Consider the following 15,580-nt stretch of genomic DNA (forward strand, 5'->3'; position numbering starts at 1 on the left):
GCTGTTCAAGAAAATAAGGTATAATTTGATAAACACATTGTTTTAATAGAAGTTTGTGTGTAAGTATTGATGTACTCGTACCTATACCACTGAATAACTTTTATAAAACTATAGATATGGCTAATAATAGGCATATAAATTTAAAGAGTGTAGATATCTAACTTAATCTAAATCAAGAAAAGGTTCTTAAAACATTTACATAAGAACTAGCGATATTAAGATTACGCGTATGAAGTCGTGGGCAAGAGAATCTTGAAATATACAGTATGTTATTTAAAGAAATATTCGCGGATTTTTTTTCTATTTTAAACTGTTTAAAGAATAAATTTCGTTATTTAAAATATTGTATATAATAGACATTTACTCCAAGTAATAGTATAAAATTCATTTGGTACAAAAATAATATATGTACCTGTATATGTATAAGCAGCAAAGGAGTGCGTGCGGCTTAATCCTTAGAATCCCATATTATGTTAAAGTTATCAAAGGGAGCTTTTATCCAACTTCAAAAAGGAGAAATGGATGTTTTATATGTATATTTGAAAAGTGAATGTTTTTTTGATGAAAAGTATTCCACGCCTATGTCGGTCGAATTCATTCCAATTTTATCAAAATTGAAGTCACTCTTTTCAGAAAGTCATTGGTGCAGAATAATATTTTTATTTTACTACGTTTTACGTCTACGAAAAAAATTTTGTTAGTGAAAATATATTACATATTTTATATATGTATATTTATATGTATATTAATTAAATTATATGTTTATATATTAGTTTACTTATATGTTTATAATATACAAATATGTTAACTATTATATTTAACAAATTTCTTAGCTTATAGGTGCATCGCTTATCTACTTTAATTTACCCAATTGTTAACTAGTAGAGAACATCTTTCTTTATACTGTATATTAAAGTTTAAATAAACATTTGTTAGCGATGAAATGTAGCACGCAAAAAATAAATATAGACGCGAATAGATACCTGTAGGAGATGGCATAATCTAATAGTCTGTTTTTAATTTTCATAAAATTTAAAATGGAAAATAAAGGAATTTAGCGTATGAAATTGTATTAAGTACTAAAAAAATATTTTCAGTCATGGAACAGTTATTATATATTTGTCGATAACAGGATAGAACGAACAAACATATTGAATACTCAATTATAAATTGCTTTTGCCTTATAATATTACTATTACTTTTAATATACTTTTCATTTAAGAGTTTCTTCTTGTCGGTGCAACTAATTCATGCATCTTCCTCCAGCCAGCTCTATCCCAGGCCATATCCTTTATGTCCCTATACGACATGACGCCTAGTGTTTCCTTTATCTGTCCCATGTAGTTAATCCTCGGTCTTCCTCTTCTTATTTTGCCCTCTATCGTTCCTTCTTACTTATATAATAAATATATAAATTGTACGACAAGATAATGATGCCGAGGTCCACAGTCTCTACTCTACTGTTTCATTTAAAATCTTTGTAGGTAAAGATAATAGAATGGGAAATTAACGAAGCGTAATAATTTTATGTTAAACAGATTGCCCCTTGTGTAAAAATAGGTTGAATTAAATAAATTATCAGGAAGTCCACATTAATAATGTATTACGATAAAAAGAGAAAGTTAGCTAATTATTAATGATGCATTAGCTGAAATAAAATGTTAATTTTATAATCATTAAATATAATAATTATTTACCAAGAAGCAGAATTCAATATATATGTGGGTTAGTTACTTATAAAAATTATTGATATAGAAATAAAAAAAAATGACATAATAAAATGGATAAGTGCAATAGTTTTTATATTTGTTGTCATTAAGGTAAAAACGCAAGTTTGTATTTAAAACTATATTGATCATCTGATTATACTAATATTATAAATATTAAAGATTGTAAACGTATAAAACGTTTCGATATAAACGTGGTACAATTTTACCAAGTGCCAATAAATCAATCGTTTAAACTGCTGAATAGATGCGTGATGCGTAATGTAGATAATTACACAGTAACGTGTCTAAGTAACAATATATGTATATCTGAATCGTCTACCATTTTTATTTATTGGATTAATGTAAAATATACCTATGAGTATATAAAGAGCAATAGGAATCCCCAAGTAGAAAATGAAATCACGTTTTCCTTTTGAAAAGGGCTTCCTGCATGAAATATGGTATATGGTTTTTTTGTTGCTTAAAGCGTATAATATGTTGTGTACATATAATATGTTTTAAGCAACATAAAAACTTACGTACATACGTAGCTTCGTCATTGAAGTATATGAAAATGGTAGGTATCATAAATTTACTGATTTATTGTTATTTATTTATTTATAAATTTAATGGGTAAATAATTATATGTTTCACATTTCAACATGATTTCAAAAGATGTAGAGTCTTATTTAGGGACATAAAGTAGTTAATTCACGTTCATAATTTTATATTTCCATTAGTTATGTAAGTATGAGGGTAGCGCTATATTTTATTTATTTATACTGTATTTTTAAGATATGTACATAATTTTTATATATTTATATATTAATTTAATATTTATATATTTTTGTCAAGTATTATGAATTTTAATAGAATAGATTTATCATCACTATAGTGTATAATTATTAATATTTTATTTTTATATTTTGTTATTTTTAAAACAACATTAAATTGTACAAAACTCAATTATTATTTCATTATGAATGTTTCAGTTAATCAATGTAAAAGGTTTTTGCTGAGCGCACTCGACAATTCAACATCTGAAACAACGCAATAAAACTGTTGTGGGTATAAAACGGCAAATGATTTAATTTGTTATGAATACTGCTACCTTATTTACACAAATTAAAATGTTTTCAGATGACATTCTCAGAAAAAATAATATTCTATTTTATATTACATATTTCATTTTATTTTATGTCCTTTAGCTCCTTTTTTTCAAGAATACAATACAGGCGTAAATATGCCTTTATTATTTTATAATTAGGTATTGTATACAAGGCACACTTTCGTAGGACGTCTGATGATGTAATAGCTTACATAAATTAATAAAACAGTGTTGTTTACTTAATATTATAGATATAAATTGATAACAGAAAAACAATAAACCAGGCGAGCTCTGCAAATATTTCAACAGTTTTGATAAGAGTTCGCTTATTGTTTGGCGACGATATTGTTAGATAGTTATGAAACCAAGTGACGTATCTTTTGAAAATAACTACACCATGGACAACGTCAATAGGGACACCTATTTTTTGTAGATGGAAGATTTATGTCTTTATATTCATAATGAATTTAAAGCAGTGCACTGCTGGATATACTTAGGTTTCTCGCAAGGCATGCCTCTGACTTTTCACTTTTTTTATCATGCATAGTCGTGCATTTACTTATTTATATTATATATTATATTTATATATTATATTATAAAAAAAATATCTTATAAATTATCTTGATTAAATCAAAATATCTTGTTTTGATAGTTCTTGATAGAGTTTAGGTATTATCAACATAAAAACATCTGTACTGTTTCATAATTTTATTTTTATTTTTGGTTTTGTATTATATTATGTATTCTTTTTTGAAAACTTCTCTACCTTAAGGTCTGAATAATATTTTATTTTGGATCTGTTAAGACGGATTACATATCTCCGTGTAATCGATAAGAGATTAGGGTTGTACTAATACTTATGAAGATTCAAAGCATCCACAATTTGTGGCGTGGATTAAAGGTTTCCATGAAACTGGGTTGTTTAAATATTATTCTCAATTATTGCATAAACAATTATTACATTAATTGTTTTAAATATTTTGGATAGACGTATAATATGTAAAGTTAATATCTAATGTTATATAATCGGAAATAATAAAGACATTTTAGATTTACATTATAAACGTATGACCAAAGGTCATTTATAATCTTATTCATCATGTAGGTAAATAAAAAATTTTTGATAAAAAAATAATAAAATTTACACTATTTTAAGAGACCTTTGCAGTATTGCCTACTCTATTATAAATTTTGCCGAGCGGCCAGGAATGTCTAAAATATTTCTTAATGTAGGCATAACATGTATATAAGGGGAAAGGCCCTACATTGGGTAAATAAGGACTGAAAATGAATTAATGAAAATATTCTTACCCTTTATACCCTCTTTTTATTAGGTATGCCTTTGTAGGAGTGTAATGAATTGACATGTACGTAGGTAGATTTCCAGTAAATTAAGTTTACTCAATATGACGTAAGCACGTATACACAAACAGTTGTATAGTTCGCGTATATTTGCATGTACAGACGAAGGGCATTTCAAATCAGAGCTAATAAAAAAAGGAATAAAAAAAATGTTTTTAGCCGTCGTTAACATTTAACTGTCTAGTCCCTTCGTTTACTTCGTAAGAGATCTTGAAGATCTTGAAGATAGATAAATTCATCTGTGTACCATATACAGATGAACCATGTTTATTCCTCATAGGCTATTTTTTATCTTAATTTATATTTAAGTACTTAACATGTTATTTATAATTAAGTGAAATGGCAAGATTTCATTTCAATAGTATCTGTGAGATAGTTTATATTTTTCTATCATAATATACATTAGCTGAATCCAAGATAAATATACAAGCATCTTTATTTGGACATATTGTTTGAATATATAATACATTAGTTATTTCTCGTGGCTTTACCTGTCTGAATTACGATAAATGTATCATTATATGTTAATCCAGTATATGATACATTTGTGTATCTTTCGTTTAAATACCAGAGAGATAGAATTTTACATGTATTGTAGGAAAACATTTAATTTTTGTCATTAAGAACAAGCAATCTTTGATTGTTCTTTATTTTTTGTTCGACATTTTAACATCTAAGAATTGTGAATATTCATGAAAATTTGGTCATTTGAATGAGAATATAATAAAAAAAAAAACCATACAAATTACAAATCGGTGAAAGTTTAAGAAATATGTATATTAATCTTACATTCAATAAGAATTTTCGTAATTTTTTTTTGTAACTTGTAAATTGTTGACTTGCAATGAAATCTAATTTTGAAGTTTTATACACGGAATTAGTACATATGTTGATGCATGTTCATATACGAGTAGAAACTGGCCCCGCAGACAGAGATTGTTACTGATTATTCACCATAAACTTCCCAAATAATCGAATCGTACGTTTTGACACCATTTATTCCATTTGACTCTGATAATTTCAGAAAATTTTTCATGGTAGACTAAACTAGGAGTTGAAATGAAACTGTCGTATGGAAATTCCCTTTGATGTCTGTAACCTTTGAAGTTGGAAGTATTTATTAGATACTAGCTTTTGCCCGCGACTTCGAACGCGTGCATTCGGAAGTAGAAATAGAGCACTTTTCTAAATGGCGTATAAAGATAAAATACACATTATATTTGAAATTAGACCTGCACTTAGGAACATAGTTATGAAAATTGTATATAATTTGGTACAGTAGTTTTTGTGTAACGCTCAAACTAGTTGGTTAAGGATAATAGAACAAGTAGGTTCTTGTTTTGATTACGAAAAGAGTTTTGGAGCACGAAATGATTAATACCCGCAATACTAGTGATCTTACCCGATTACTACTAAACTGTAGCAAAATTTCGTATTAATAGTATAATAAATTAACAATAAGAAATATTTAAACAAAAAGCGCAATATGTCAACTTCATTAGATTTTCTATACGAAATATAGTTAGTATGATTTACTAATCGTTCATTATTTCAAATATATTACCAAATACTCATTAATAAATTATTTTTTATATTAATAGCATATTGCAAAGATAAAAAATTTAATAAGTGTATAATTATTTGTACGTTCATAGAATTATACCTACGATAAAAATATCATAATGAGAGTTATGCTATTGTAAATATGTGAAGTGGGAAAAATAAAAAAAAATCTTTTCATTAATTTTGTGTAGTTTAGGATAATTGAGTAAGATCTCTCATCGTTTTCACCAATGTTTTCTTAATAATCACTCTAATTTAAACGAAACATACGGAGCTGAGATTTTCTTTCGACTGAATCTAAATTAGAATAGATGACCTTGGCACGTTGTGAGGTCAGACCATATCGTCTTCTATAAAATTGTTGCGTTCAATTTATCATTACAACAATATAGTGGTACAACAATATAGTAGACTAGTGGATTTACTAAAATATTTTGTTCTTTTCATCACATACTCGTATTCATATTTATATTTTTTCAAACTTCATCTGCAATCTCACAAAATACAGCTTTTTGTAAAGTTGGTTTAGGTTCTGGATATCTTCAATCTAAGTTGATGCTTCTTTGCATTTAATTTATATTTGTGTAACAGGATCATTAATAATCTGCTACTTTGTATGTATTAAGTATTATTCAAGGTTTAATTGATTTCAGGTTTACAAATGGTCGGTTAATAACTAAAGTATATTAACAAAGAATATATTTAATGTGTGTGATTGTGGACAATCCGAATATATTAAATAAGCGACTTGCTACTTAAAATGTTCTATTGTCTATGTATTTTTACTTATTTTTTTATCCTGTTTCGACTATTAATCTGTTTTTTTTTTTATTTATAGTCTGCAGCGAGTTGATGAATACTTCAGTAACAAGTTTTATGTTCAAAATTATAAAAATTTTAACTTTATTATAGCATAGGAATAAAAAAGAAGTAGGTAGTAAGAGGAATGAATAAAAAGTAAAAATCAATAGAAATATAGAATAGGTTTTATATGAAAGAACTAAATAATATTATTACTAATATGGTTAAGTGTGCGGTTAAAATAGTTTAATGAATTTTATGGAAAGGGATAATATCGGAGGAATAGAGTAATATTGATGTTTATCTTTAAGTGTGAAATGCAGGACAACAAACAAATTTGGAGAATGATTAGAAGTAAAGTAAGGTCGTGTATTATACTCACACACTCGTAGTTTATAATGCTACAAATTCATTTTTTATTTCGTGACTCGAGCAAAAATTTTGAGGTGACACGTGATAAAAAGAACTTGCATTCGGTGTTTGTTGATCCCGAAAATATGATAAAACTTTTCACATGGCTTTGTGTTGGAGCTGAAAAAGATACATGGGAAGGATTACTTAAATTTGTGTTCAGTAAAGTCCATATAATATATTGTAAGATCTGTATGGTAAGTTCAAGTGTGACAGTAGACTCGAAAAAGAAATAGACCATAAGAAAAGTCTGTTTGTAAAATATTAAGATGAATATAAAAATAAAGAGAAATTGTTTATGTTTAACATAATATAAGTTTGTATATGGAGGTATTGATGGAAGAGAAAGATAAAAAGGGGAGAAAATGCATGGATTATGTACTATGTACTATGTTTGAAAGGAGTGTAGTAAAAATGACGTTAAGGAATGAAACAGAAAAAATATTATACACAATGACCAAATTTATTAAGTAGGTATTGGAATAGGAAGAAATGCCTGATTTGATACGAAAAAATATTCAGTAAGTAACTGTTTATAATTTTATTATTCGTATAAGTAACTTCGAAAAAGATTAAGATTTCAATTTGTCTGTTATTTTTTATATTTGTTATGTGATCTCTTGGCCAGATTTTGATCGATTTTGATAGTTTTTTTTATATCCGACTAAGTTTACTCCTTTAGGTATAGGCTTTGTATTAATTTTGCTATGCCTGAACTGCATATTATCTTTTTACAGAGCAAAGTCTTTATTAAACAAAGTCTATAGAAATTCTATAGACTTTGTTTAGTAGTATATTCTATACAATTCCAGCTAAAGGGTGACTACTTTCTTGCAGTAATAACACATGACTTTGTCTAACATGACTTCTCTTTCAATTCAAAACTGATCTACTAGCTTGTGGCTTCAGATACCCAACTACCATTTGTTAAGTTTCTAGGCCGTCTTTGTTATACACAAAGGCCTTTGACGTGGCTTTAGGTGTAGTTTATATTGATATTAACATACACACATAATTGCACAATATGTTTTTAAAATAAAAGTAATTTCACCTTCATTGTATAGTTTTAGTGTTTCTAGTCTATTTAAATAATGTACATACATATCCACAAAAGAGACGTATAGTGAAATGTCTTAGATTATAACTTTACAGACGTAAGATTTTTATTTATTTGTAAATATAGCTTTAGGTCGATGTATAGAGAAATCTTTTTATTTTCATTAAATAAATATATTATTTAACATAATATATATTTAGTAACGTGATATATTTTTTATGTTTGAATTCCTCTAAATACCAATTATTGACTGTTTTAATTACTATTTTAATCAGTGTTTAGATTAGAAATAAGAAGAAGAAAGTAACATTGCATTTTAAGTTGAGTAACGAGTTTGTGGATTTGCAATTTAGAAGTTTAATTGCAAATTTTGCATTGTATAAATTTATTTTTTTGATAATATTTGTTACAATTAGATATTAATTTAAAACTGTATGAAAATACATCTATAATTCGCATGCCAAATAAATTATTATACATATATCTACATGAATAATAATTTATTTTGTATGTAAAATAATCGGTAAGTACTATATTGCTAGTGATGCTAAATAGGTAATAAATAAACATACTTTTTAAGTACCTTTTTTTAATAAAAAAATATATCACAATTATTATTTATAATTACTGATTTTCACATATTTTATTCATTTTTAATATAAAGATTATTATTTCATAAATTATTTTTTTGTATGTAGACTGTAATATGATCGTATAGAGATGTGTTATTAATGATAAATATTGTAATATTAGGGGTAAATATGGAATAAAAAATGTGACCATTGTAAATAAAGATGATTATAAGTATTTTTACTATTTCTTGTTTGGTTTTACAAATCCCAATCAATATTACAACTGTAGGTTATGGTATACAATAAGGTTTTTTTTATGCAACGTAGAATGGCAAACAAGTTGACGGCTGATGGAAAGTGTTAATCGTTGCCTATAGACGTATGCAAGGGGTTTAATATTGAGGGGCACCTCTATATATATATAAAATATGTACATCATAGTCTTACGGAACAAGTATGTCTGAAATTATATTGTATTGAATTAGATGTTATTTTGCAGAAGTACATATCACTAGTTAGCTGATTAGAATTATTTAATTTAATTATGCTACTATTAGTATGTGTCCAACTGCCACCACTCGAAAATCCACTACTATTATCATTACCAGATGTCCTGAATAAATATTTGTGAGTCCATTAGTATATGAATTAAAATATTAATTACATATTTTTATACAGAGTAGTTTGTTTATTATAAACCTAGTCTCTAGTATTTTATATAAAAGAATAACATTTTAAATAAGATGCAAGTGATTGTAAAATTACTCTAATAGAGCAGAGTCGATGATAAAATTATGGTGATCTAAGGTTATAAAAGGATCCTTTTTAAAAGGCCAGCAGCACACCTGCATTGCCGATATTGCTGATATTGCGGATGCTTATGGACGTCGGTAGTCACTTACCATCAGGCGAGTCGCAAGCTACTTTGCCCCCGTGTTTAAAAAAATAAAATTATAAATGAAGAACACATAAATGTATCGTTATGGATATGCTCAAAATATTAGGCTTAATGTTGATTATACTGTAAAATACGTATACAAATATTCAATATTATATAAAACATTTTCATAAGACAAAAATAGCAACCGTAATTTAATTTCATTACAGTTTACGAAAAAAATTTACTTGACTGCAGAAGAGTTTTAAGCAGTATGAGATGTTTTTATAATTTATAATAACGTGGCATGGCATAGCGTGGCATAATTTTACTGTCACGATATATTAGGATAGAAAAAAATATGCAACTGTATGAAGATGACTTTAATTTTTCGATCAATATCGAATAATATTAACAACCGCAGTTTTTTTTATACCACTGAGGTGGCAAACAAGCATACGGCCCACCTGATGGTAAGTGGTTCAACGTAGCCTATGAAATGCAATAAAAATATCTATACCATCATGACATGCCATACCAAATCGTCAACTAAAAATAAAAATATCTACACATCATTGCATATTTTAAAATTGTTCTGTGTTTCAGTAAATTACAAAAGCCCGCAATAGGTATATGATTCATAAGTAATGAAAGCGTTCCAGCTATAGGAACGTTATACGTGCCTATCCGACACTATCTAGGGATTGCACTATGCGAAGCAATTTAAAACCTAAAACAGCTAGTATTTCTATGTATATTGACTATAATTTTTTTTAAATAATGTCTATTAGTAAATAGTTATTACTTAAATAAAGTCAGTAATTTATAATTAAAATTAGAGACAATTTATTAACCTATTATTTCTAAGAAATTATTATTATTTCCAAGAAATTCTTAGAACAACGGAAAATGTGCAAAAGTTTGAAGAATTTTTTGTCAATTTTTTTATGAAGTTTTTATTATTCTACACTACATTAGGTAATTGATTTCAAACAGATTTTTTGTGTGCTCTCTTACTTAAGTTTTCTTTCAAACTTTTTGTAATACTGAAGAGAATATAATGTATATTATTTAGTGCTTGTATTAAAAATAAAATATTTTAAGCAATTACGTAATAAAACATTTTGGTAACAATGACTGAATATTGAAATAAGAGATTAATTTATTTTAGATTTATAAGAGTCTATCTAGCTGTGTATAACTTTGGCTGTCACTATGTAACAACATCATCATCATTTCAGCCGTTAACTGTCCACTGCTGAACATAGCCCTCTAGGTATAGGCCTTCCCCATAAGGGGAGTTATGCCAGTAGTTGTCACGTTTAATAGGCGGATTAACAACCGCAGTTAGGCTCTGGAGATGTTTTAAGAGGGACGTTGCTGCCCATCCTTCGCCATCCATCGCCCTCTCTCTGTCGCCTCTTACGACACCCACGGGAAAGGAAGGGGTGGCCTATTCGATATTGGGACCACACGGCTATCACTATGTTGTTTATTTATTTATTCATTAGTACAAATATGTGTACATGGCGGACTTAATGCTAAAAGCATTCTCTCCCAGTCAACCATAGCGAAGTGTCAGAATATTGGAATGCGGTATTATTGATATACATACATACTAAAATTACATATATAAACGAATAAATATATATATATATATAACAAATATACTTACACATATATGACATATATTATATTATACTCGAAATTGGGAATAATATAAAGCACTTACTGCTTGGATAAAGTAAAAAAGTGAGTGTGAACGTTTTTTTTTGAGGTTTAGTGATATATTATTATTTATACTTATACCAGATAGAGACCTTGTATAAAAATCGCGCGTATGGGTACTTCTATTCCATTTGTGTTTCTGCCGTGAATCAACTATACTTCCATTGCTGTATTTTGGTTTGAAGGGTGGTATATAGCAGTGAAATTACATAGTAAAGGTACGGAGGCATAGTATTATAGTCTTCAGGAATGGTAACGTATGAGGAGTACCATGAGCGTTCATAATATATTCTGTGATAATCGTGGTGCAAATGATTTTAAAATGTTTTTTGCGTTTCATGATTATAGGTGATTGTTGCCACATTCTATTAGGTGGGCCGCTGGCTTGTTTGCCATTTTAAGTATTATAAATAATATTATATGTATTAGGGTATAAATTACTTTATATAGTATATAAATTTAGTTAATTATATCGAATTGAAACATGGAAATCGTTACGTTAAACATATTTCCTTTATAAAATTTAACAAAGAAGCTACTGTATTTACTCTAAAGCCGGAAGCAAGGGAGAACGTTTGACGACAATATAATTTAATTATGCAAATACCCGCAGGTTATTCTTTAAGATCTATTATTATTTTAACCTTTTATATTTACTAGTTTTGTTCGTGATTTCGTCCACGTAACCATATAAATTACTGAGATGTAACTAGACTATGTATTTATTTGAAATATTACATGATATCTGGATAAATATCGTGAAATGAAATGAAATATTTATTTGCTTTACATAATAAATATTTGACATAATAAAGGCCATGTGACAGAACTTTTTGGTACAATTGTCTTCAAATTGTAGGCATGCAAATCTATCGATTCTATTGTAACGGTTGATTGATAGAACCGTTAAAGCATTAAGAATAAAAAAAAAACGAACAAACTCTCTTTCATATTTATATGTGGTGTTCATAGGCTACGGGAACCACTTACCATCACGTGGGCCGTATGCTTGTTTGCCACCTCAGTGGTATAAAAAAAGTCCTTTATATATAATCAGGCATTAAACTATTATATATGGAAATATCTTTTATTTTTTTTATTATAAATAATTATATTTTTAAAAAATTTTTGGTTTTTCTATTTGCCGTGTATATATTTAGCGATATCCTGCTAATTTTAATGCTATCTTTTAATCGAGTATGTTAGTATTCCCATGTTAGCTTTGTCAAGATGAAAGTCGATGTTTTGTTATACAAAATTCTATAAATATAAAAAGTTTTTACTTTATATATAATCTAAAACAAACTTTTAAATTATTATATATGTATATTATTGTAAGATATGAAATAAATCTCTTTTGAAATAATTGTTGTAAAAATAAAAATGAATCCATTAATATATTTTTTTACTATTGGTTCTATTTACCACACAACTACCATACTAAAATTAAATAAGCAAAGCAATAAAGATTTGCATGCACGTTTTAGGCGTTGAGTAAATTATTTGTATTTGGTGACGTATATTTATAGTGACGAACATTGGTTGTTAACTATATTTTGTATGGACATGCTAAGTGAATGATGTGTTGAGAATTATTTATTATTCAAATATTCTTAGACGTTATATTCACTAACTAGTATTTTTATTACAATTAGGAAAAGAGTTTGTTTAAGTAATATAAAGGTGTTTACCTTATATAAGGACATAGGTCTTTAAGACATGATGCTGTCTGCTTATTACATACGTGAGCTCGCGTAAACTTAGATATATAGAAATATATAGTTTTACAAATTAATTTTAAAAATATTTGTTATGAAAATATTACTATTAGATCGAGAAACAAATGAAATAAGAGAGAGAAAGAGAGAGAGGGAGAGGGATGAATTCATATTGATTGGATAATAAATTACTCGGATTCGGAAAATAAATTATTCGATACAAATGATTGCTAAAAACTTACTTATAGATGTAGTTAGTCATTAATACAAATAAATAATAAAAAGACATTATAGAATACTATTTAAATTATGTTCTAGGCGAATCCAGACTCGAGTGTTCTCTAACTTCAACCGTCAACTATGAAATTGGTTTTTACTAATTTAATAGTTGAAGGTTGAAGTTACTTTTACTTTTGTAAAACCTGTCTATATAATATGTATTTACTATATTTTCAAGTACGGTTCAGACTCATAATTTATTCCGGCTATTATTTTTCGGTTTATTTCCAGGATTTGTTGGGTCCGCAATCCTATCCCAACCTTTTGTATTCTGCCTTACCGCCTTTAAAAATATACTAAGTAATATGCCTTCGCTCGATGATTGCGAGGAATATTCAAGATTCATTCTTTTGTTCCGATCACAATAAAAGTGGTGGTGTGGATAAAGATGAATCGTTTGTCAATATCGTTAGCAATCATTGGCAGGTTTTTTTACAATATTTACATGTATTTATTGTTGAAATATTTTGATTATGTTACTTATTTAAAAATAGTATAAAATAAAATTTCTGGCTACGTTGTTTCTATGTTTACTTAATCACGTAAAAGATTTTGATACGGATTTTTATTTAGGTATTTATTTTCTGAAAGGTTTGTAAGTAGGATTTGCACCCGTGCGAAACCAGGGAGGGTTGGTAGTCATACTTAGACGTTTGTCTTTGTAATTAGAAATTTTATCTTGTCAAGACGATTAATTTACCTATTTTGGTATATTTGATTCCTCGCGAGACCTTCGTGGCTTTCTTATATAACATCACACCTATTTTTTTTATTCATATACATAATTATTTCTTGGTGTCCTTTTTTCTACTGCTTTGTACCTTAAGATATTCGGTTAGTACATTATGAATATTTAAACAACTTAAAAAGAAAAGAAGTTTTTAATTCATTTTCGTGTGTACGTTAGGTTAGGTCTGCGCCAATTTTTTTTAATTATCACTTTATTCAATACATTTATTTGATACAGAGTACATTTATGTGCCATGTCTAAAAAGCTTGTAAAAAGTTTATCTGGATATCAGCGAGAATTCAGAAATTATTTTGATGAACCTTTTTGCAAAAAGAATTTATTCCCACGTTGATTCTAAAAAAATTTTATTTGAAATATTATTTTTAGTGGAACGCAATTTTATTGTAAACAGTCCAGAATAGGCAAGTGTAAATAATATGCGGATAGTTTTTTGGCTCGGATGTGGGTTTGAATTCTATCAAATCGAATCATTAACAAGGAATGCATTTTTTTTAAGAAACAGAAATACGCCGGTATTTCTGTCTTTAGAACTTGTTATTCTTGGGAAGCACTAAATGAAAATGAACGCCGATTTCACGGTCATGACGTGCAATTCCTGACGAAGATTAATGTATGTCAAACAAAGACCAATTAGCTACTTCTGTTGAAACTGAACATTAACTTTGATAGTAGCTGAAAGTAGGAAAAAGTTAGCGTCCACTTCGATATAAAAACTAAATTACATTGGAGAAGAGTCTAATTCGATTAGTCTCTATCTAATGAAGTCGCAACGGGGTTAACTCTATAGTACAGGAGGGAGGAGGAAAGGGATTATTAGTAATAGCGTCTTTCAGACCCACTGCTGGTAATATGTCCTATCAAGTTCTCCCTGGAAATCTTGTGGTTAATTCAAGTGGAATTCGTCAAGATGAGCTAACTAACCTGCATTCATCCTCACCTAATCACCTTCCAGTGGTACCTCGCCAGTGTGGGGGAAGGGACTGTTAATAATGGGGATTAACGGCTCCTTTGCTAATAGACTCTATGAGGTCAATCCCCACCGAAGGGGAACCGCCCCCTGGAAACCATCTTCGTTAATTTTTGTGGAATTTATCAAGATGGGCTAATTGGTTTACTTTCACTCACACTTATGCTTCTTCACTGGAACCTTGCCAACATATACTGATAGTGCAGGCGGGATTGCCATTCCATCATCATCTATAAAAAACGCCTCCAGAACATACCGAAAGCGCAGGCAGAGTATCATCCCATTATCATCCATTAAAAAAAGTTTTTATAGTAAAGAAAATGAATTTCTATTAAATCTCAATTCTAGTGCTCGTGTAAAAGAATGTTTAATAACAACATATTAAATATATCTCTAAATGATAATTTTAGTACAAAAATAATTTATTGAAAAGATACGCAACAAAGATTTTTAATTGACCACATCAACAAGTTTTTGAATTTTTATATTATTATAATAGATATTGGTTAACTGAACGTTTAAACAATAGTATTTACTTTTTTATTTTGCTTTTATTTATTTATTTTTTATTGCATTCCATATCATGGTTGATAGATAACAATTTAACTCCAGTTACGGATCCTGTTAGGGACAGCAAGTAGAAGACAGGAGAATAAACTTTTTTTACTTTAGAAATA

The sequence above is a fragment of the Galleria mellonella genome, unplaced genomic scaffold (genome assembly GCF_026898425.1).
Source record: "Galleria mellonella isolate WM207_F2 unplaced genomic scaffold, CSIRO_AGI_GalMel_v1 utg78, whole genome shotgun sequence".
NCBI classification, from domain to species: domain Eukaryota; kingdom Metazoa; phylum Arthropoda; class Insecta; order Lepidoptera; family Pyralidae; genus Galleria; species Galleria mellonella.